This window comes from Tinamus guttatus, unplaced genomic scaffold, assembly GCF_059628265.1.
Source record: "Tinamus guttatus ecotype Peru unplaced genomic scaffold, ASM5962826v1 Tinamus_guttatus_pri_ptg000155l, whole genome shotgun sequence".
NCBI lineage: Eukaryota > Metazoa > Chordata > Aves > Tinamiformes > Tinamidae > Tinamus > Tinamus guttatus.
Genome location: NW_028288689.1, coordinates 5,709,408 through 5,732,469, shown reverse-complemented (window position 1 = coordinate 5,732,469; position 23,062 = coordinate 5,709,408).

Here is a 23,062-nt window from a genome sequence, read left to right as displayed (position 1 = left end):
ACTCTGAAATTAAGGGAATGCATCTTTGTTTTTCATATTGTATATTACTAGTAAAGCACAAAGAGCTACAAGCACCACACTACAAATACATAGCAAAAGCAGACATTTTTTTTCCACAAAAGTTTTGCAGTTTCTGCCTCCCCATCCTGAGACTTCTGGGACCCCCAAGAAGCAAACTTGAGGGGCCTATCTGATTGCAGGTTCCTCAACTTGGAAAGCTCAATTAAAGGGAAGGGGTAAAAACAAAATAACAGTCTGCTTCTGCAAGAATCAACAGCAAATTTCCAATTGGCTTCAAATGCTCAACTACTTAAATGCAGTTTTGCTGCTTTCGTTATCACAGTTACAGGAGCCTACTCTGACTAATATGGTCTGATTTACCAGTTCTGCAGCACTACATTCCAAAACAGCTCCCCCAGAATGGCAAAGGAATTATTTACATTAACATAAATTAGTCAGAGACAATTCTGCTATCACTGTTTCTCTTAAAAACAGAAGCTATGCTACAAACTAATCTGGTTGTTTTGGTGATGCTTTTATGATTTTTAAACCCTGCCTCAGTTCTCTTTAGGAGGAAAAAGCAGCCAAAGCGACCTTGCCAGTGGCCCAGGAACTCCGGTAGGACCTTTTCCTTGTTACTAAGTTGTAATTTTGACAGGCTGTCTTCTGTGTGGCAGGTACACTAACTTGGGAAGCACTTAGCAGTTGTTCTGGATGAAAATCCTACTTTAGAAGTATTAATTGCATTTGGCACATACTTTCAGAAATAGTTAATATTTTTTCATAAGTGAAAATCACTAGAAAGGGGTGACCTCCATGGCTGAGCATGCAGTGTGCTGCTCTATTCATTTTTCATCTTTCTTCTGCCATGGATTTCAGTGCATCTGTAGCTTGCCACATTAAGTCCCAATTAAACAACCATACATTCAGTGAGCAGCATCACTTAACCTCTCTGCACTGAAGAGTAAATACTAATACAAGATGTTAAAAGGGAAACTTCATAAACCCAGTATAAGAAAACATGAAATAAAGCAGCATCCTTTGCAGAAACTTAATCCTGACATCAAATCAAATGGCAACAGAGAGGAAAAAGCAAATAAATTGCCAGACACAAAACAGCTAATGTCAATGGAGAAGTAAATTCTGCTTTATTTTGGTGACTATTTCAGATTGCAGGCTCTGCAAAAAGGTAAAAATGTGCTGGCCCAAATCGCATGTCCATTCTCGCTATTTAATCTGTGTAGCTAGTGCTCTCCTGTGTCATTCTTTTTCAAAAGAAACATGCTTATAATGATCCCACATCCCCAAGCAGTACTGCACAAGAATAAGTTGTCCCCGTGACTAAACCATCGCTGCTGGTGCTCAAAAAGTCTGTCTAACTTCAGTCCTTCGAGCTTTTTCTGTCCAGCTAGACTGGGTGCTCCAAGTCCAGGACTAAGCCCTCTCACGTAGGCTGCAGCTAAGAGAAGGCAGTCCCAGCTGCAGAGGAAACTAAGTGCTGCTCTTGCGCAGAGCAGGAGGCAGTTCTTAGAAACCAGTAAATGGCAGTGTGGGGGATTACCTGTATATTCAGTGCGTGCCTCCAGACCCCAGCCAGAGCTCCGGCAGCCTTCTGCAGGGCCCACAGCCGAGGGGTGCTTCTCATGTCCTTGCCTAGAGCTCTTGTGTAGGCAGCCAGCACACCTGTGAACTTGATCCTAGCTGCTAATTGCACTAACCCTAAAAAGGGAAAATACTTGTCCTTGTTTGGAGTGCCTGTTTTGTAACACAAACAACAGCTTTACAGGAATTACGGAGAAAAAAGGGTAAATTGGTGTTTCTATCATACAACAAGGTGCTTCTCTTTAAGAGAGCTCCTCTGGAGCCAGCCAGGGTGCCAACATTTTATCTCACCATTCATGTAGATGAGGCTCTTGATTCCACTCCCTGCTGACCTCCTGACTATGTTTCTGAAGAGGTGTTTTAAGGAGCTCAGGCAGCAGCATTAACGGTGCATTGAGCTGCAGCACGGGAGATACTGGCTCTCCTTCCCTTCCAAGAGGAAAGGCCTCTAATGCTCCCACTGTGGCACCAGATTTGGTGACATGTGACTACAGTCACATGCCTACAGCTGCCTTTGGACAGCTTGTGGTACCTGAGGGTGTCTCCCATATAAAGATAGAATCCCTCGCTTTTGTTATAAGCGATACATGTTTACACTAGGGATACAAAAGAACTTTGTCAAGCATGTCCAAAGGATGCAGAATCTGTTCAACCTATGTATGAGTTTATAATCTATCATTTTTTCATAATGACATACACAGAGTTCATTACAGAAGAGAGGAATAAAAGCTACAGAGGATTTTTAGTAGTTGTATGGAAAGGTATAAAGTAACAATTATTTCTCTTGCATCCCATTTTGCTCTTGGACACCAGCACTCAGTGCTGTCGCAGGTCTAGGGGAGAAGATGTTTCAGGATCCAGAGTACCCTTTTTTAAGAAACCAGTGCACACACTAGAAGTATTGTGCTGCAGAGGTGTTAGATCCTGTGACTGCAAGGCACTGGCATCATAAATCCCAGTGGGTAATCTAGGAGAAGCTGATCTGCAGAGACAGGGACACTGTTCTGGGATGCTCTGGCATTTCGTTATGAACCTGGTTCACCCTAATCTGTAGTGTCACCAAAATATTTACAATTAAAATCCAACAGCTCTTGTCAAGACCAGATGTTATCATGCACTCAGTTGCATATTCTCAAGTGCTGCTAATCATAGCGCATACCAGTACCCAGCACATCCCACACAGGGCTACTCTTATCGATTATCTGATAATTATGCAGTTAAAAAAAATATTAAAGAACAATTTCATTTCCCAGAGCTGAGTACAATATCAAACGAGAAAGCAAATGATGGTGGGATTGCTAGAAAAATAGACATAAAAATGTTAGCCAACAGAAAAATGAAAACTAGAGACTTTCTGAAGGGTCCCAGAGCCTTGTGCCAAGAACTTTGAACTAGATATGACCAGGGCATCTGAGACAGAAGTATTTGACCTTAAAAATCCATTAGGCCATGAAAAGTTTTTGAAATTGATAGAATTCCATCAAATCAATTCTAAAAAGAAAAATCAAGAAGGGCAAGCTTGGAGTTTGCTTTTTCCCCGATATTTAACATTTGCTTTTCTAGTGGAAGCAGCATATTTGGTAACCTTAAAAACTCACTGAGATGCAACTTACCTGTTCAGTGCAGTTTCAGTTGCAGCACTGCTAGTGGAATGATTAAGAGCAAGGAAGGTGCTGGAAAGGAGGAGCTGAACTGCTGTGCTGTGTTTGCAGGCGGGGATGTTCACACACTGGCGCAGCAGGAGCAGCAGGCAGACCTGGCTCACTTGCACACTTTTTAGGAATGCAAGACTAATGGTGCTAGCAGTAAAATTCAGGCAAATAATCAATCCACTTGCATTAACTCAGCCACCTTACATCTAATACATAAAGTCATCCAGAAGGAAAATCAAATGATTTAAAGCAGCTTGCTGAGAACTGCAGAGTACCATATTACAAGCTTGAGAAGACTTGTTCTCTAAATTTATATTTGGTAAAAAGGAAAATTACAACTGAAAAAAGCAGTTCAAAAATTAAGATGATCAGATGAAGGAAAAAAACAACATTAAAACTATAGCTAAAGTTTCTGATGGTCTCCCATGGGACCCAGGGCTCAATACCAGGTACACCGAGCACACTTTCAGCAGTGACAAGATGGTAATAGATGAGGCAAAATCGAAGCAATTTTTCTACTGCCTCGCTTAGCAAGGCCTCTAAATAACCCTCTGCCAAACTTAACTGTGAGCTCAAGATGATCCACACGGCTAAGAAATTCAGGAAGCCGCCAAAAGCACAGGCAGCAAGAGCCAAGCATCCGGAGGGCTGCACGGGAGCGCAGCGGCAGAGCTCTCAGACTGGGCAACCTTTGCAGATCTACCCGTTCGTCAGAGATATGGAGCTCCCCATGCACCCACTATCCCAGACACCTCGAGAAAACACCAATTCACGTGTGTTATTGCAAGGGCCAGAGATCACAGCAGGGCAGGGGGGCAGTTTGTTAGTTCACTGCACATCAGCTACATTTAAGCACAAAGCAAATCTACGCTGAGTGGAAGGCGAATATACTTCATGCCAATCCAGGACAGTGATACACATGCAGATCACTGAAAACCCTCAACTCCATACCCAACTCTGTTCAGCTCAGTCCAAAAGAAGCCAATGAACATTTTCACTTCATCAGGGACTGTTAACCAGGTTCACTCTCTTTGGCCTGGCTAATTACAGCAGCCACCAAACTTGTGCAGGAAAGGCTAGGTCTGACTCGATAACAATTAAGCTCATGAAATAAGCTCAAACACTTCCAGCGCTGGCAACAGCAGCAGCAGGCAGCGACACACCACCACACTTCTCATACGGGAGAACTTTGAAGCAGAAGTCAGTAAAACACCAACACAAACATTTTAGCTGAAAAATAATAATTAAAGATTTAATCAAACTTCTTGGCAAGATGAGTACTAACATCTCTCATTGCCTATTTTTGTCTTGTTCTTGCTGCTGAAGGCTAAGCTGGTCATCTCTGCCCCCTTGAAGAGACATTTCTAGAAGGGAAGTAAACCTGCTCACTTAGGATGACTACATTTTAGGCAAGGACTATTGAGTTATGAAGAAGGAAAGAGGTAAGAGGTGCCGCTCTCTCCATTTGCTAGAGACTTGGTAAATTAGATGGCTGAAGATGATGCAAAGTTAGTCCTCCACGTGGATTCAACACCCAGCATGGTATCTCCATCCTTAACTCAGTCAGCAGGAACCTCAGGAGTTTACTGCAGTGTATCCCAAGCCAGTACATAGTAATGTAAATGGACGCTCATGTATTCCCCCATAAAATTACTGATTTTTAAACATATACTCAATGGCACAGCTGAACAAGGAAGGCAGGCACAAGTCATCCAACAAAAGAGCAGTGCCCGTGTGGCAGCCGTGACTAAGACGACACCCGCAGACTTCCATCCCTTCCTGTCCCTGCTGCTCTCCTAAAGCAGCCAGGCATCCATCAGATAACGCTGGCTCTGGCCTCTTAATCCATAGGCTCCCTTCTAGAGCCGAGTGCCTCCAAAGATTTATTTCATCCCTTTTCACTGCAGGCCCTCCCCGTGGCTTCCCGTTTTTCTTCCCAAATGTTACCCCTCGCTGTGTGAGCTAATGCCTTCCTTGCAGCACTGAGGGCATAAGACCCACTGGAGATGAACATAAATATTGACAGAACAGGATTTAATAACTTCATGGCAAGTGGTACATGACTACCCTTGTTACCAGAATTTTGCAAGCCAGAGGCTGCTCTAAAACAGAGCCAGATGGGCTGAATCTATATATTTGTTTCAGAAGGCTTTAATATTAATTGGAGTTTTACAGTTGACTTTGGAACTGGATTCTATCACTAATTAGAAGCAATTAAATATTCATCTGTGATGTCTGGGATCATTTTATGCAAAGGAACAGAGATGTTTTACTGCATAGTGTACATTTAGATAATGCTAGATAATTCCTGGAAAAGAACTCCTGTTAGATTTCGTCCATATTTTTATTAAATACAAATAGTGGCACATTTTCTTGACCTTTCCTTATTCAAATAAAAGCATAGGCCGAATAAATATCACAATTTGGACAAACTTCCCCACCATTTCCAAGTGCCAGAATGCATTAGGTTTTTTATTAGTGATACTTGAAAAAGTAAAAGGCTTATATTAGTTTAGAATATGTACAAGGAATTTACATTGCTCAGAGCAAACTATACAGGCTCACTGCAGGTCTGCCTTCGATGTCCCTAGGCCTTTCCATTGATTTTCGTGAGACCTGAGACAAATGTAGCATCAATATGAGAAAAGTAGCATCCAGTAGCTTAAATGCACACTGGGTGACAGAGTGATACTGCAGTCAACATTTTCTAATTCAAAAGAGCCAAAACTAAGGGAGACATTTGTTGGTAAGAACTATTTGGAATGAAAGAGATAGGAATGTCACCAATAAAAGTCACAAAACACCAAATATCCAGCTAGGACAAGAGAACAAGAGCAATCCCACCATTTTCAGTCTAACTGACATTCAGAATAATGGGAACCTGCTACTGGAATCATTACAAGTTAAATGACCCCCACTTACAGTTTCTAGGATCTAATAACAAGGTGTATCCAGGACACGCAAGCAAAAGGGCAGAAATGCCAAGTAAAAGATCCAGCATATAGTAACAGTAAAATACAGCTTATTTGCTCCTGCTCTTTAAGGGAATTTAGTGTTCTCAATCAGAAAGGGTTTAACATCGTTGCAAAAAATTTAAATGAGATTAAGTATAGCTATGTGATAACCTGATTGCAAAAACAGTCACAATGCTGGGGGAAAAAATAAATAAGGAAAGACTATAAAAAATGATTTCTGTCAAGTAATCCTGAAGTATCACCAACTTTGTATTTTTCTGCTTCCCTTAAAGCATCCAAGAAAAGTAAACATTTCCCTCCCCTTTCCCAGAAGGGGGAACGTGTAATTTCCATTAGCTAAAACATACCTGCTGAGTTTAACTTGCTGCTGTCTTGCTGAGATTATAATTAGAGATCAGTGCATTTGACAAGGAAAGACTCATTATTTTTTACACAAACTCATTTGATTTTGCAATTTCACTTGCAAATTTTTCAGTGTTATTTTGGCTTAGCAGCAACAGGCTGTTGTACCAGACATCTTATGCATGAGTAATTTCTCTGTTCAGACCACTGTGGGCACACTCCTGCCCGAGCTGCTTAAAATGTGGTGCATAAATCTGAAATCTGAAAGGAGCTGTGGCTCCTAAAAGCAGGAAAAATAAGCAGCCCTTTTACTGCTGTTAGTCAAATTGAGTATTTGTCTTACTGCAGTCCTCCTATGGAGGATCCCTACAGCAGCTCTGCTCTCAGTCGGGGGTCCTCATAGATAACAGGGGATGAGGCGCCTGGCACTGGACATTGCGGTGCCTGGGAGATGCGTCTCCCTGCCCACGTACATACGTGCACGTGGGAACTGGCAGCGCCTCGCTGCGAGGCCAGCGCGCTCCAGGGCCTGCGCACTTCAGCCACCAAGCTGTCTCCAGCAGTAGCCTTTTCTCATTCACAAGGACATTTTTACATACTTACACTCAAGTTACTCAGTGAAACAGGTCTTGAAGGAGCAACCTCAAGGTGGTGTTTGAGCTCATCTACTACTAAAACTCAAAAGTGACTGACGCATGCTCACTTTTTTCTTTTCTGGACAGTATACTTGACAGAGCAGGCCATTTTGATGATATTCTTACTGCTAGTATACGTTTAAATTCTTATACTAGTTATAACGTATAAGAAAATGTGGACTGAGCTCCACCGGTCACATGAAGTTTGAAAAAAATCTAAGCGTGGCTGGTAGTCTCATCCCTACTCACAAGGCAGTTTTTACTCTCACCTTTGAAATGGTGTCCCCAATCATGATCTGGTTGGGCTCTGAATGAGACGATAATAAACCAAACCTTGAATGGCAATCATCAAGGAAAGGCAAACTGAGCCTTAGCGGTTCCATCCTCTTTCTCCCCAAAAGAATTTAAGTGTTGACAGTAAAATCTAACCTTTATTTTTTTAAAATAGCCTGATTTCAAACTAGAGGAAGATTTAGCTCATGACAGCAGGTACGTGAGACAGCCCCAAGCTTGGGTGCTTGATGCACATCACACACAGCAAGATTCTCAGCTGCAAGGCATGAGTGCACAAGGCAGCAGCTCAGGGTTATCCAGAAGGCATAAGCCCAATTGACAAGTTACATAAATTTCTTAAAGTGTAGGTATATTTTAAGTGTACACCTGGGTTTTTCATCTCCATTGCAAAAGTTAAAAAAAGGATATACAAAAAATGACTACTGAATAGCTCATAATAAAAATGTTAAGAATCAGCAGTGGGGTTTTTACCATGCCAAAAAATACACCATGCGCTGAACCATGAGTGGCACCAGTAAGAGGAGGATGGGAGGCAGCTCCCTGCACAGGGGAGCTCCTGCATCGGCTGGAACACAGATCCTGCCGACACTTGCAAATCACAGCGGGTGCTTTGTCAAAAGCAAAAAAATCTCGATACAACCTGACCCACCATAACTCCAGAAACTCCTGAGTGAATTAGTCAAAACAAAGGCACATTGATACTGCAGAGTTCCCCATGTAATGACTAGTAATTATATGTTCTGTTAATTATCAGCCAGGACCAGCAAGTTTCAGTACCGCTGCTTTCAGGGTCTCTGTGTTTCAAATTGAGGTAACTAGTGGGAGCTGAGGAACTCAGGACCTAATAGGATGAGTCCTGGAAATTCAGGCGTCCCAGGATGTGAGCATAAGTAGGACCATTTCAAACATGACCGGTCCAAGGCTTAAGATTTCTATCCAATTTTGTCCAAGATCAGAAACCAACTCCCAGAACTACAGCTTCCTTCTGTAATAAAACTGCATACTTTCTTGGCAAGCTTGACTGATACAGAGGTGAGAAAGACTATAAAAATCTCATTACAAGCATGAAAAAAATCACTTAGAAGTAATCCTGTTTTCCAAATAAACTCAAGTATTTGTGCAAGGATAGCAATCAGCAAGTAAAACTCAAAAGCAGTTGGCATGTCTACAGTGTATCTATCTCTATATATAGCTTCTATATGCTATTTACACCTTTGTGCATGAAGCTGGGTTTAGGTTTAACAGTCATATGCAGTGGTGGCTGCTGGTGGAAAAGGAGAGGGAGGAGAGGAGCGAGGCAGGAGGTCGCCTCCCAGCAGGGAAGAGAGGCAAGTGCTGGACCACGTACAAAGCATCGACTGCAACAACTCCTTACCTCCAGCTGCGTTGGAAGAAGAAAATAGACAAGATGATAGAGGAGGCAGAAGAACGTTCATAAAGCAAACTTCACTGCAGCAAATATTTGACTTGTATATGGCAATTTGAGCTGTGGCCGGATATCAGCCTGCTGGTATTGCAGGGCTTGATTTTCAGCCTCTAGTAATCACAGCCTCGGTGCACATGGGATTCCTTGGCCAACTCACTGCCTGACAGTGGAGTCCGAGCTCTGGGGCAGGGACCGTGCACCCACGCGGCCGTCCCAAGCCGGCAAAGCCCTTCTCCTTGCTCACAGACCAACAGGGCAGCGGAGCTAACGCAGCCCAGAAAGCAGAACGGCTGCCCAAGGTCACAGCGCTCAGAACCGGTGCGGAAGAGCCCCCTTCCAGGCATGTTCACAGATCCAGCACGCGCTCCCACTGGGCGCTTCAGAACCTAAGAACTCAGGTGCCTCCTGTGACACACCCGGCTTGGAAATTTGGGGATCACATCCCACCATCTTCCAACTTGCCCCACACTCAAACTAAGAACCTGCCTCATCTCACCATGGGTAGTGATACAAGTCCTTAATAGCTCAGCATAAAGAAACCTGATTTCCAGAGGTGGTTAGTGTAGAACATTAGCACTACCCTTTCTCTTTCGAATATTCAAGCTAAGTGCAGGTTCCCATAGCTCTGTACAGAGCGCGAGTCCGCCCTCTTCACAGGGAGAATCCCATTCCAAAGCACATAATCAACTACTTGATTTGCCTACACTTCCAAGGAGACTTAACCTTTACACAGAACCACTGGGTGATGAACAACATTATTATGCATGTTGCAAGAGTGACCATGTGTTATGCTAATAGAAAAATGTTCAGTTGCATGAAAATAACCTCCCCCTGAGATTTTTCCATTAAAGTTTAATGTTTGCTCTATGCTTTCTTCTGAATACAGATCATTTGTTCGCAACACCAACAGCCTCATAAAATCATCTGTTTTTCCCCTTTAATGTCAAGGCCTCACTAACATCGCACTCCATCCTCATTATCAGCCTTACTGCATTACGCTGCTGTTCAAGCTTTCAGCAACGGAAAAACTAATTTAATTTCTTACCATATTTTCCTTTTCAGAATTGTTCTTTTGTGAAGGGTGAAGTTAAATTTAGATGAATTATGTGTCATTTGCAGCTCATTTTAAACACAGCACATTGGAAGCTACTTATAAACAGGTTTAAGCCTTTGCACTAATCAAAATATCCAGCTGGTGGTCACCTTAGTTCTCCCAAGTCTGTTTTCAGGCTCCATATGGGTACAGGGAAGCTCTGCAGCACCCTACCTGTGCCTGAGGATAAGCAAATTTTGTGACTAAAGGATGGGACGCTACCACAGCACAGGAAATACTTGCTGTAATCACTAAGTACCACCTCTGTACTGCAGAACAAGTTCTTGGCTGATGCAAAGATCACAAAATTGTTCAGATTTATACTGTGCAATGAGTAATGACCAGTTTGGGCAGATATTAAACCAATAAAGGAAGGAGGAAATCACCTAATTTACCTTATTGTTAGATAAAATAAAACAAATATATTAACCAATGTGGAAGAGCCATTTAATCAAGCGAGTCTGAGAGAAGCCCTGGAAAAGAGCAGAGCAGCTGGGTGAAGTAGGAGACCAAAAGGAGCACGAAGTGCCACTGTTCCAAATTGCAGTCATTTCTTCCCCCCTTTAGGTCTGGTCTTCAGATTTACTGTGTTAATTCTGACTGCTGAGATGTACGCAGACCTTGCACGAGATCAAAATGCGAAGTTAACCGTGCACCAGCACGGCAACTTGGAAGTTTCTTGGGGTACCAGAGGTGGCATAGGCAGCACCCCTGCCCTGTGAGCAGACACAGGCATTGGAACAGCTGGCAGCAACCACTCTGCACATTATGAATAAGTGAAGTGTGTTTCTCCAGCATATCAACACTAGGATAAATAGCTGACATGAACAACACAGATGAGAAGCTCCTGCAGTGTTTACATTAGTTCACCAGGGAACTTGATGTTCTTTTGCTTATTTTTATATTCTCCTGAGTTTGGCTTGTAATAACAGCCTTTGACAGTACTCCACAGCGCTGCTGTTCTCCGAGTCTCAATACAGCTGCTTTTCCAGATGACATTTCATGTGTTGGAAGCTTTCTTATCCCGGCAGCTGCAGCGCCTTGGGCTCAGCCCGCCTGCTCCGCACGCAGCTCCCTCCCTCCCACAGCCGCTTCCGAGCGCCCAGACTCGCGCTGGAGCCCCCGCGGATCAGGGCTTTGGGTGTGATCCTGCTTCAAAGGAGCCACTGCAGGAGCTGCAGCACCTTCTGCAGTATTGTGAGCACTTCAGGAACACAGGATAGACTCAGTTGGATCCCATTTGAAGCAGTACATGCTTCAAGGCAAAGTTGGGATTCCCATAAGGAAGAACTTAGCAGCAGAGGAAGTTTCTCACTAATGCTGTGTAAAAACTGTCAGCTTATGCTATGCATAATTTGGACACTGGAGCCGTTCAGCAGAAACAGCGTGGTGCTGTACCAAAGCTGATTAGCCCTGTTAAGGAGCAGCGTACATTAATTTGGACAAAAAGTTTTACTAAAGCATCAATTTCTGCCTAACATTAATTCTTTGGTGCTTACTGCTGAGGAAAAGACGCTTTGCAGTTAATGCACAGGAATGCAGGTTGGAGCACATGGATTGAAGCTCCTGCTCTGCTGCACATGTTCTGCGCACAGGGAGAGAAGCAGTATCGTAAGGGAGATACCAAAATCACCACCATGAAGGAGGAGCTGGAAGACAACACAGTTTTCTTTCCTGCTTCACTTTGGAAGTGTGTCCTCTTTACATGCAGAGCTCAGAGGGGAAAAGAAATATAATGAAAGACATCTGTAACATAGACATTTACATTCCCCATGCAAATTTCCCCATCACCTCATCTCTGACCAGCATTCAGCAAATGAGTTTCTCTGTTACCAGGACCATCAGAGAATGTGGCTATATGCTTTTCAAAAAATCTCTTCAGAACTAAATGATTAAATTACTAAATAGGCTGTACTACACACGCCTCATTCCCTGCAGTTTGCTTTGTAAAATGGCGATATGCGTGGTTGGGAGAGGAAAGCTAGAAACATTCTGTCAGGGATCAGTGTTCAGACCTGATTTAAATTCATGAATAATTCTGCAATAACAAACACCAGGAAATGGAAATATTGTGAATCTAGATATGAATACAACTAAATCTACCTCGGAAAGCAATGCACTTAAAGCATGATTTGAATTCTTTCCCAGCCCTATCCAATTTTAGCTTGCTTACCACTTTTCCATAAATAAAAATATTTTACCTTGAAACTTACTATAGCCACAGAGAAACTGCTCCCATAGGTTAAACTACTGAATTAACAGTTGTCTGTTGTGCTTCCTTTCCGGGAAAACTGAAAATATCTTCTCACTGCAAGCATTGCAATCACCCAAAGCCTGTACCCATTTAGAATACCACAAAATTACCTTGTACCTTTTCCAGCAAGTGTTCCAGGAGAACTATAGCTAATCCTGTAATCAACTTGGCTTCTCCTTCCTGACCAGCCTTTTGTTTGCACATTCCCATCTGGGACTGATTTTCACCACTGTGGTACCTCAGGTGATTTTTTTTCCCCCCCCCTCATCTATTTGAAACTATTAATACCCAAACCCTTGTGGGAAGCGGGTGCTGCTGCCAAACCTCCACCTCAGGGCTCTTCCTGCCCAGCTCCTTCCCTTCAGCACCCTTCACTGCATCGGTTCGATGGAAGGAATTCAGGATGCAATATGAGCTGCTGGAATGAAGTCATCTTAAATCCTTCTTGGTGCTTGTATTAATAGCGCGTCAAGTACACCTGGGGCTCTGCCCAAGGCATCAGGCGAGCCGCAGCATGAGCCTTTCCACACCATCCAGCTGGCACTTGATGCTCTGTCTCTCCCTTGGTCCCCTGTCTCACCTGGGGATGACCTATGAGCAAAAGATTCAGGCTAAGAAATATCTAAACCAAAGAAAGTATTTCAAGACTAGCAAACAGATCCTGTTAAGGTGAAGGTGTGAACTGATCTGAATCCTGAATGAAATCAGCTATTAATGTTTTCATTTTTGCTACTAAGAGTATGACCCATGATTCAGCAGCTGGTTGCCACAGAAGAGTTTTAGGATCCTTATCTGTACAACCAATTACTCAGGCTGCCCTAAGACAATGGAGTTTCTTACATTTTCTGAAAAAAAAATTCTTATGTCTTTTTTAAAGCACATTTTCAACAAACTGCATTTCCCTGGAACACACACAAGCTTCAGCTTGGCATGTCATTTAGGCTGGACCATCTTACCCCAGAGCAAAGCCTGTGGCAAGGCAAGCTGAGCCTCTCCACAACAGGCAGGGCTGTGGTTTGCCCTCCTCACGCACCCTCCTGAGCTTCCCTTCAAGCCCAGGAAGTACCAGTGGATCCCTGGCCACGCACACGTGTGCATGGACCTCCCTAACGATCCCGATCCTGAGCTGCCGGCCTCACACAACAGATTCGCTCCCTCTGGTCAGAGCTGCTCATGGGAACATGTTCCTCATGACCCTCCAAACACCATGCAAGGAAACAGGGTGTCCTCGATCCCTTCTGCATCCCAAGCCATGCTCAGCTCATTCTGCACCGGTGTCTCCCTGTCACTTTGCCTCACATGGACCAGTTGTCTCTCTATACAGACAAGATGATAAAGCTTAACTTGATTAATACAGTAACACTCTATTGCTCCTGTTACACAAATTCCTTTTGTTTGTTTTTCAGGTGAGCTTCTACTCTTGCCACAAAAATGTCTCAATGTTGAAAATTCACAAACTGGGACCTGAATGCTGTGCCGTACCCGGAGAGGACTTGTTTTCATTAACATATGCTGTCCTGGAGAGTAAGTGTGATTATACGTGCAGTTGTATAGAGGCAGATGTTGTGTTGACACAGTTCTGATCGTTGTGCACAAATGGCAACCTGAGCTCATCGTGCACAAATGGACTCTCCGGCTAAGCCATCTATCCATTAACAGGGACAGCTGATGCGTATTCCAGGGCTACACTGGCTCTGGGAGCTCTCACTGGGAGCCAAAAGCAACCTGGAGCTGGCAGCTGCGTACCCAACGAGCGCATAGCTGAGCAAATTGTTCACACGGGCTGCGTGCCGTATACGCTGACTACCCACGTTCGCAACCCAGTTTAGTGCTGCCCAATTCAGCATCTTATACGACCCTAGTAGCATGACCCTGGAGCTAGATGGCTCAAAGCCTGAGCTGCAGCTAGAGGTGGAAAATAGTCCCTCTTTGCTCCGATACATAGTTCTATACATCTCCACACAAACAGGAACCATTTTACTTTAGAAATGGCCTCTGAGAAAAGGACCGAGTATTTCCAAGATTCCTACCCAGATCCATCTGCAAGACAATGTAACCCTCTTTGTAAAACCTCATGCTGATCAACAGGGATTCTATCATGGCCCAGCTGAGGCAAACAAGCCATTAAAAAAAAAAAAAAACCCAAATCATCTCCATACATCTAAAAACAAACAAAAAACAATAACTAGGAAACAAACCCACTAATCAGACTCTGCACAGGCCTTGGGGACTGCGTCCACTGTGTCCATGCTTCAGTACATCAAGGTACAAGGGCAAGTTTATTGCTGTGGAAATGCAAACATGGAAAGGGATAGTTTATCTGTGTTTCTTAAGGAGAAAGAGAAAAAGGTTCTCAAATCTGGTCCAAGTTATATTTATAGAACATCTACTTTGTCTGGGCTTTTTCTACCCTGTATCTGAAGTTTTACTCATGAATTAAGAGGTTTTTAAGCTCACCCTTTCCCCTGGAGATACTACTCCCTCATTTTGCAGGTATTATTAATCTTGATCTACAGACTTCCAACATGGCGAGTGAGAACAAGCTTGTCTAAATGAACAAGAACCCAAGTCTGAGAAAATTCACTAACACTTGAAACAATCCAAGCCCAAATGTCTACAGGATAGGGTTGCTGCTCAAAACAAAAAGGACAAGAATGGAAGTTTCCTCCATGAAAATTTTCCCAACAAATGGCACCCTGAACCCACATGGGCCTAGTTAAGGGTTAAATAGTCAGGATCCACCTGAAGAAAGCCCTGAACAACCTGGTCTAACCTCACAGCTGACCCTGTTGTGAGCAGGAGGCTGGAGTAGAGACCTCCTCACATCCTTTCCAACCTGAATTATCTATGGTCATATGAATCATCTGGCCACTATACATATTATGTTATTATCATTTATATTTTTATATATTATTACCTATAGAAGAACAAGTTTAACTCCTCAGTCCTCTTAAGTCTCAGCAATCTCAGCCTTACAGTCCCACTCAGGACATTTTCCAGGTGGTCCAAAAGTAACATGGTAACATAAATAGGAGCACTTAGCAACTCTTGTCTTTAAAGAAACATAATTAGAGCAACCCAGACATTTGTTACCCCCACTTAAATTTTAAGTCAAGCCTACGACTGGTGCAATGCAGAATGGAAAGCAGAAACTTTGGCCCAAAACCAAAAACGTTACCGGAAAGCTAGAAGCACCTTACCTGCAGAGACCTTTCTGGGGCCCTTCAGTCACAAATGTTTTAGCAGAGCCTGAGGATGACCATGAGGCCAATCAGAAAAGTCTGCAGTCTCTTCAGGAATCTACACTGGTTAATCCAGCAGCCGCTGGGAAGAGGGCAGGCTGGTGGCTCCTTTGGGACGGGTGACAGGCAAGCCCAGTGCATGCCCAAACACCAGGACAGCCCCAGGGCCTGAGCACAGTGACAGTGCTGGGCTCAGTGTCCATGGACAGCTCTAGACACAGCAACAACAACCAGGAATGGGTTCCCACAGGGAAACACGCTCTGGATCAGAAGGAAACAGCCTGGGAAACACAACTCTGCTCCCGAGCCGAAGAAAAGCCCTGGGCCATGGGCTGGGGTTGGACCAGGTGAAGCTGGTGAGGACCATTAAGGCCTATTAGTGCCCTCAGGGCCTGCTGCAGAGAGACACAGGTTGGGGATACTGTGCTTAGTTCCTCCAAGGATGTTGTTTAGTCTCTGAACTCCTGCAAACCAAAGCACCTTGGCCAGAGCTAACATCTGGATATAAGATGTTCAGAACCATTGTGGCTTCATTGCAAGCCAATGTGGAAAGCAGAAGGGCTTAGTAGGGTAGAGTGCAGACACTAATATTTGTTTAACCTAGGACTTAACGTGCAAGATCAGTTACTTCTGCAAATCACCCAGGGTTCAGAAAGAAGGAAAAATTCTTGTAAAATGCACCCATACAGGGTAGGAGCCAAATGAGCTATTCCCAGATCCCATCCAAGGTTTGGTCTTGTCAGTTTGCAAGTGAAATTGTGCTGAGCAGCCTCACACAGCCTACAGGACAGCTGAAGGGAGACTCCTGCTTCTAGAAGCACTTAGGAGCCCATCAGACCCAGATGACAGGGTCCAGGGTACATACCTGAGCTCCCCAAATTTACCAGAATTCCATCTTCACATAAATCTCTACAGTATTGAAAGAAAGCTATAAATTGATAATGAGGAAAGAAAATCTGTTCACAGAATCCAAAATCAGTGACAGTCGGTGCTTTCCATAACAGAGAGCCCTGTTAAAGCCACAGAAATACAACAAAAGAGCAGCTTAGTACCATGGCAGCAGTTCAAACAACCTTTCTGGAGCTAAATGCAGAATCTTCTTTACTCGACCAGGATAGCTTAGGAGTACAAGCGCTATGGGATGCGAAACAAGTGGGAGTTTTGTGGAACAGTTAAAAATAGATACTTGGATGAAACTTTCAACACTTACTGTGCTGAGTTTAGCAGCAGACAGTTCAAACAATGCAGTGTCTGCCTTCAGCTTCCTTTGAGTGTCACAGATTAGGTTATTTATAAGTCAATTATGATAAAATTGCTTGAAATTAATGTCTAAATCCTGCAGTCTATTAGGCTAAACAGAAGGTAACAGTCAAATAGAAATGAGCATCTAAATGAATACTCCCCTTGCTCTGCAAAACAGGATTTAAATTCTCTATGTTTAAATCCTAAACAAGAAATAGTGAGTGCCCTGCCAGCCAGAACAAGATGGTGAAATGATTAGTGACAGTTAAAGTGCAGAGGGTTCCCATGCTTTTCTGGATGGTCCCCCTGGCTTGTGCTGTAGTTGGATGCACAGTCTGCACTGGCATCGCTCCCAAGAGCAGCCGCCGCAGCCTCCCCTGCTCGCGCGGCCATGCAGCAAAGTCACAGCAGGGAAGAGATGCAGTCTGAGACTATCTCATCATTATATTTTGCCAGATTTGCTAACACAGTAAAATCACTGCCCCTTTTTGCTCCACAGGTCATGAAAACGCTTCTAGCCCAGTTGGGAGGCAGCGTGGAGAGGGGAGGCAGAGGCTGGGGAAGGGCTGGAGGTTGCAGCAACAGCACCAGCCAACACTGCCTTAAAGTGGGTGTGAAATTGCAGCATTCACCAGTCTTCCTCCTGTAATTTTGAGGTTTAAATCTCTCTGGCCAATGTTTCAGTAAAAAAAAAAAAAAAAAAAAAAGCCCAGATCATTCCCCTACACTGCACTGGGCAAGAGACTCCCTAATGCCAGGGTGTCTCGTACATCCCAGCCGCCAGGTGAAATCCCACCTGCACGGCTCCGTGTGTCCCACCTGGGGGATTATTCCTGATCTGTGCTGCCCCTCTTTCTGAAGGAGTCGGAAGAGTAAAAGGAGCAGAGTCTAAGACTGGTCACACTGCTACAAATGCTTAGAGATAAAAAAAGCAAAATGATTGTGCATGAGAAGAAATTGCTTTTTTTAATAATTTCCCTAACTTTGAACACAAGGCGATACTGAAAAGCTGAAGAGCATGGGATATGCATGATTTCAGCTCTTTGCAAACTCTGAGACAGTCACAGGGAGGAATACAGATATTGAAAACAAAACTAACACTAAAACCAAAACTGCACACAGGGCGAGGTTGGTGAGCAGCAGCTCTTTGCTTCTCCCAGACATCCAGGGCTTCAGACCAGACCATGCTGGTCCAGGTGCATTGCAAGTGCTGGCCCCGAAGCCCTTGGGAAATGTGTAGAGAACAAAATGTTTGAGCGTTCAAGATCTTTTCTTACAGCAACTATGAGGATGGTGAGCACTTCCTCTGAGCCCTAGCATCTTGCTGTGACTGTAGGAGCACAGTAGGGATGAATGAACATGCCAAGATCTGTAGCTGCTGTGGGGTTGTGATTGTCACTGAGGTGCTGAAAAATCATCATTTTCATCAAAACGGTCTCACGGGTAGCACGTTTGTACACCTGGCAAGAAATGAGCCCTCCAGACCGTTTGGGATTCACAAAAATGTTTTCCATAGCAGGCTGCAGTGAACCCGTATCAGCGTAACAACTGTTGATTTTTTTCCCCTCAGCATTGCAAAATCATTAATGGTTATCTTATTGCTTAGTGAGCTGTTTAAATATTTAGAGAATTTGAAATATATAGGATCATAATCCAGGCCCATGTTTGTGTGGGGACAGGATGCTCCTTGATTGCAGCATTCACTTTAGATTTAGACTTTACATTTAACAGCAATAGCTTTCATCTTTATTGGATTGCCAGGCCTTTATAGTGATTTGTACAGTGGTCAAACCTTAATGTTCTTAACTGGTACTTACTTAGGCTGAAGGCAATGCAAACTCAGCTCTGCAACTTGAGGCTTTGCTAAGAAATTGTTAGGAAAACACTTGCCTGGTTAAATAACAAGAGGTCACGTGCAACCTGCCTGCCAGACCCAGTGACCTGCTCGCAGGTGTCAATAGCTCATTGGAGAAAAACACCAAAATGGGCTCAGCTGAAACAAACGTCATATATTTAAATGTCAAAATGGTTGGATAAAATTGAAATACTACGGTGTAAAAAACTGTTTGATCAAACAAAATCACAGTTGTTTCACTACTCACTCTGCTATGCCAGCAGTGAACAGTTCTTTGCAATTCTTTTAAATAAAGAAGCTTCCCAAAAACACACGCTGAAGCCCTCCTGCAGCAGGACCAACAGGAATACCTTGGCTTTCAGCGCCATCTAGACATTAACAGCTCCCAGACATTTATTTCCAGTCGCAGGCGAGTGTAAGCAAAACAAAGGGGTTTCTACAGAGGCATTTTGCACTCCTGTGAGCCTTTTAAAGGCACATTCCCAAAAGCAGCAGCAAAATCAAAAGCTCCTTAACATCACTGTCATCCTTGAAATGAGGCGTTACTTGTGACACAGAGTATGGGAATGGGTCACAAGGGCCTGCCTGGCCAAACTTACCACGTTGACCTCCTTTTTTTTTTCTCCTTCCCCAATTTCCCTTATCCAAACTGAGCAAATCATTTGCAAGCTCTTCTTCCACAGACATATTTTCTAGGGTCCTTACTTTTTCGAGTTCACTCCTGTGCTCGTTTTCCAGTTTGCTTGGATGAGCAGGACCCTAAAAGACAAGAGCAAATTATTTACCTAAAAAACTATATTAGTTTTAAAATATCTGAAACTATTCGTCTTTTCTACAGAAACTTTTTTTTTTTTTTTTTTTTTTTTTTTCCAGATTTCTGCATGGAGCTCATCTGCTCTCTAGTGGTTGTGCTCTAGGATTTCAGGTGTTTTCTAGCAGCCTAAGCTCCATATTCCCTCCTCCTCCTGCCAGCACAGTTCACTCCCAGGGAACGCTGCTGCTTCAAGTATGAACTTTTTTTTTTCCTCGCACATAAAAATTATTGCTTAGGTTTGATCTCCGAACCAGCACGCAGGATAGTTTCGTGAAACAGGATTTGAAGACAGGATCTCAGACCATTCATTCACACCATTTCTCTCAGAGGCGGGTAGGCTGCTGAGCTCTCCCTCGGCTGCTCTTCTCAGGAGGGTGGCACGTACAGAGCCCATGAGCAGCCTACCCGGTGCTCAGCGGCACCGTCTGGATCTCCTGTTACTGCACAGACATTGCAAAGTGATGGTAAACACTGCCCTGCGGGATCGGAGGGAAAAATCCCTAGGGACGTTTCAGGAGTAGGAAGTGGGGCTTAGTGATTATTAAAGACAGCAAGGAATATATGCCAATACTAGGAAAATATTTACATGACATAAAGATGAAAATGTTCTTACCGTGTTTTATAGGCACATATGTAGCTTAAAAGAGAAAATGCAAGTTGGCAATGATAAATACTCCCAAGATAAAAATAAACTTGAAAAAATAAACTTGAAAAAAAAAAAAAAAACTTGGTCAGGACTATAGGAAAAAGGTGTCATGAAAATCTACTTTGCTTTGGGCTGGAGATGAACATGAAGACCAAGTTCATATTCAGACATCATTTCTTTTTACTTGGCTCTAGAAAACTTGACCTGAAGACTGAGGTCTTACAGGAGAAATAACCTATTCTGAGCAAGCCCTTGATCCCGCTTTGATCAAGGTGCTAGTGGACAGGAGAGGCGGGAGGGCCTGGGAAGTCCTGCGGCTCCCTGAGCGCAGCACAACGTGGCCACTGTGAGTTTCTCTCCCGCACTGCCCCAAGGGGCTGTGCGCTCTCACATGCTCCTCAGCTTCCCAAATACTCCTTCCAAACCATTGCCAGGCTGAAAAAGCTCTTGCGCTGGCAGCTGTTATTCATAGAGACACGTTTTTATGCCAATATTGTGCCACTGCAGGTATCAAATAGACCTAATTATTTCAGAAGGCAGAAAATATCTCACAGAGGTATGCACCTGGCAACCGTTGAAACATCCACATTTTCCAGAGAATTTGGAAATCTAGGAGAAATCTGGAAATCTAAATCAAAGTTTCATGGAAGATTTCCCTCTGAGGCATATAACAAATTCAATTACAGAACAGAGGTATATTGTCAAGCCAACTCCTTCCTTTCTCATTTCTGTCCTTCCTTGCAATATAAAATGGAACTACTAAGCTCCAAAGCATGTGATCCTTCCCAGTCATGAGAATTGCAATAGCTGGATCTAAGCAGGGAGTCGGGATCGACACCTCCAAAATGTATCACCCGAGTCAACCAAGCAAAATGCAAACAACCAAATTGCTGCACACAGCCTGTCAAACCTGGCGTGCTTCTACACGAGCTCTCTGAGGCCTTGTCTGCTGCTTGTGGTTCACACTACCACCCTGCACTCATTCTGTCTCCCTCTCTAAAAATCAGGTGTTACTGCTTTCTTAACATCCTTCTTTACTCTGCTATGCAGATCTGAGTAGAGATTCAGACATGGGCTTTTCCACACTTAGATACTCAACTTTCTCTCTCTTATTTTCCCCTCTTGGTGCCCATCACAGTGCCGGAGTTGCCTCTCCGTGAGCAGAGGACACGGGAGGCAACAAGGGAGCAATCTGGGAGAACAGAGAGAGAGAAGCAATAAACAGGTGGGAATATACCAGGAAAGTAACCATGGGAAGAACCGACAGAGAGAGGAAATTCTGTTCTTTTTTTCCTCCAGGAACAAGACTTCCTTCTTTGCCTAATTGCACTTCTGCGCCACAGAGAAAGACATTTAATAGCTTATTTCGTAACACCAACTCTCTGCAGTTCAGTTGGGATTGGAGGACGTGACTCACATGTGGTTATCTGCGAGCTGAGCAACATTTTCCATTGATGCACTAAAATACATACAGGGATTAGAAATGCAATTCAAAATTGTTACATTAATGTAGCCAGAGAGCTGAAAATTCAAATGCAGAAAACTCAGAGTTACGTTTCCTCAGCAACCCTGACATGGCCACCACATCCTATGCATTTACCAAATCACACAAACGGGGCTCGAGACAAAGAGAAAGCTCGAGTGTGAGCGGGGCTGTGTAAAAGCAGGCAGGGATGTTGGCAGGGACACACAGTATAAGACCAGATCGTCCATCGTGGCATCCAAGCAAATAATCACGATGAGTTCAGTGCTGTAGACGTCCTGTGTTAGGGGCCACAAGATAGACTGCAATGGTGCCTGACTTGTTCCTCTGTCAGCGTGTAACAGTGTCAGTCTGTATTTTAATGTGGCTAGTAACTTTTATATTAATGTAAGTAAAGAGTAGTCCAATGGAAATTAGAGCTGTTACACTAGATATACCTTGGGATAGACATTCGATTCCAGAGCCACGAGGAAGGCAATGAAAACCAGTGACAGAAGGAACTGCCAGAAGTTACAGCATAGTCTTCCACTGCAAGAAGCTGTTTCTTTGCTGAAAGCCACAGTGCTTGGGGTGTTTGAGGTGTCTGCCACGTAGCCTTGTCTTCACCACTGCTGCTGCTGCACCATCAGAACAGCTGCTCCGTCAGGCTCCTGTCACACATCCATTTAATCTTATTTCTTCTCCAGACCTAGATTTAAGATGAAGAGGTGGAGATGTTTCTGTAATGCCCTGTATGCAGCCCAGTGCAGATAAGAGCCAATAAACCCCAGCTCAATGGTGCACTTGATAAAGCAGTGCTGTGGTCAGAGCAGCTGGAACAGCAGTTCAGTTTCGGAGAGTTTGGCCTACCTTGCTGCCATCATTTCCCAAAGTATTTATCGAAGAAGGGAAGCTATGTTAAATCAGATGCAGCCCGTGAATTCCCAAAGGAAGCCGCACACGGTTGGCGCTGCTGAGCCCTCCAGCTCAGCCAGAGCCCTCTGCAGTGGACGTGGGCCCAACGCTCACACGTCTTCGATGACTAGGCAGAGCAAGGTGAGGCATTCCCTCAGGAAGAGGAGACTGCCTTTCCAGAACGATGCTCTGTTCTCTCCAGTACGGGCAGCTCGCAAGGTGCCGCGCTCTGCCCTCTGCTCTGGTGCTGATGGGAGCAGGAACCCCGGCAGGACGCGGGAGCAGGCTGCTCTTCTGCAAAAACTGGCAAGTCTGGAATTGCTTCATGCTGCCTCACTAGGGCCTCACCGAAGCAAGGGGGCAGGAACCCGCAGAGGCTCCTCACCATGTGCTGCAGCAATACTGTGCTCCTGCAGGTTCATTTTCAAAGGATTACAGTCCCCGTTAGAGGCAGCTGAGAAATGGAGCTGGAGGGAGGAAAAAGGACAGTGCATTTTCTATCTACGCTTGATTTTTAATTCACTTTCTCGATTTTTAATTTGCTTGATTTTTAATTTCACTGAAAGATGGTCATCACTCTAAATTTGAAGTCTGGCTGTGTTCAAATTCCTGA